This window comes from Pteropus vampyrus, unplaced genomic scaffold (assembly GCF_000151845.1).
Source record: "Pteropus vampyrus isolate Shadow unplaced genomic scaffold, Pvam_2.0 Scaffold255, whole genome shotgun sequence".
Taxonomy (NCBI): Eukaryota; Metazoa; Chordata; class Mammalia; order Chiroptera; family Pteropodidae; genus Pteropus; species Pteropus vampyrus.
Genome location: NW_011889036.1, coordinates 680,116 through 682,472, shown reverse-complemented (window position 1 = coordinate 682,472; position 2,357 = coordinate 680,116). Strand labels below are relative to the sequence as shown.

Here is a 2,357-nt window from a genome sequence, read left to right as displayed (position 1 = left end):
GTATTTATTTGAAAAAACCCAAAACACTACTTTGAAGAGACATGTTCATCCATGTTTACTGCAGCATTATTTACAGTAGTCAAGGTATGGAAGCAACCTTGGTGTGCATTGATAGACAAATGGATAAAGAAGAGGTGGTATATATATGAAATTGAATATTAGTCATAAAAAGAATGAAATCTCATTCATTCATTCATTCATTCATTCATTCTGCAACAACATAGAGGAGCCTGGAGGATATTATGCTAAGTGAAATGAGTCAGACAGAAAGAAAAATGCCATGTGATTTCAATTATATGTGAAATCTAAGTAACAAAATAAGTAAAACAGAAACAAACTCATGGATACAGAGAACATTCTGATGATTGCCAGACGGAAGGGGGTTTGGAGATGGGTGAAAAGGGAAAGGGATTAAGATGTGCAAATCGTCTATGCTAACTGGGTTCAATGATAGTGTCTTGATATTTAGTCAAACATTCTACTATACATTTCTGTGCAGGGTTTTTTCATGAGATTATCATTTCAGTGGGTGGAGTTTTTTAATGGATAGAGTTCCAGTTTGGAAGAGGAAAAAAGCTCCAGAGACTGATTTCACAATGTCAATGTACTTTACACCACTGAATCATACACTCTAAAAATGTTGAGATGTGCGGAATACTACTTGGCCATAAGAAAGGATGAAATACTGGTATTTGTGACAACATGGATGGATCTTTTGACTATCATGCTACGCAAAATAAATGAGATGGAAAAGGACAAGAACCATGTGATTTCTCTCACTTTACATAGTTACTTTGTGTGTGTGATGAGAATGCTTGTTAATCCACATGTGGGATACAAAACAGAAAGCAACTAATGAACAAAGAGAACAAATTCATAGACAACAATATGAAGCTTACCTGAGGGGAAGAGGAGTGGGGGGAGAATGAAGAGGGTCAAAAGGGTCAAATATATGATGACAGAAAGAGACTAGACTTTAGGTGGTGAGCACACAGTGTAATATACAGATATATAACATATAATGTTATTAACCTATGTCACCCAAATTAATTTAAAAAGTCAAAAATGTAAATGTTATGGCATGTGCATATTACCCTATTGAAAGTAAAAATTTCAAAACAACAAGGTGAAAACAGAACCTACAGCATAGAGAAAATTTTTTCAATTCATATATCTGATGCAAAACTTGTATAGAAACTATCTAAAAACCCTCTTATAACTTAATTATAAAAAGTCAAATAAGTCGACTTAAAAATGGCAAAGGATTGACTACACATTTTTCCTAGGAAGATAAACAAATGGCCAGGAGCACACGAAAAGATGCTGGACATCATTTGTCATCAAGGAAATGCAAATCAAAAAATCAATGAGATACCACTACACAACCTCCAGGATAGCTAGAATCAAAAAGCGAGATAAAAACAAATGTTGTCGAGGACATATGGAGAAACTTTAACCCTCATGCACAGTGGTGCAAATATGAAATGGTGGAACCATGCTGGAAACCAGCCTAGGAGTTCCTCAAAAATTAATCCCAGAATTACCATATGATCCATCAATTATTCTCATTCTTATATGCCCAAGAAAAATGAAAATACATGTTCAAACAATAACTTGTACATGAAGTTCATAGTAATGTTATTCATAGCAGCCAAAAGATGGAAACAAGCCAGATGTCTGTGAATAGATGAATAAACAAAATGTGATTTATGCATACAATGGAATATTACTCATCCATGAAAACGAAGTATTGATAGGGGTTACAACATGGATGTCTTTGAAAAACTTATGCTACATTGATGAAGTAAATCACAAAGACCATAGATAATCATATTCCTGTTATATGAAAGTTCCGAGTAAAGAAATCTGTAAAGACAGCTTAGGGGTTGCCTAGAGCTGAGAATTGGAGAAAGAAAATGGGAAGATTGGGAATTATAGGTAAAGGGACAGGTTTTCTTTTTCTTCCTTTTTTTTTTTTTGAAGTGGCAAAAATGTTCAAAAATTTAATATGGTGATGATTACATATATGTGTGAAGAAACTAAAAACCATTGAATTTTAACTTCAGTGAGGTGCAGTGTTTAGTACGTTAATTATACCTCAATAAAGCTGATCATATAAAAAAATAAGTGCATTAAAAGTTTTACAAGGGAAAAGAGTTTTGCAATCCAATCTCTCAGGCATATTAGTTTCCAGGTTAATTAACACATCCCTCGCTTTACATAATTACTTTGTGTGTATGGTGAGAATGCTTGTTAATCCACAGTCTTAGAAAATTCCAAGTATATGATACAATATATGTATATCAAATCATCACACTGTAATCTTTAAATATAAACAGTTTGATTAGTCAATTATA

The 2,357-nt window shown here is 33.3% G+C and overlaps 1 protein-coding gene across 1 annotated transcript in view; it reads left to right on the top strand.

The window, feature by feature from the left end:
- The window catches only part of LOC105301920 (zinc finger protein 709-like), a 26,580-nt gene that overhangs the window by 326 nt on the left and 23,897 nt on the right, over positions 1 to 2,357 (top strand). The window lies entirely within an intron of this gene.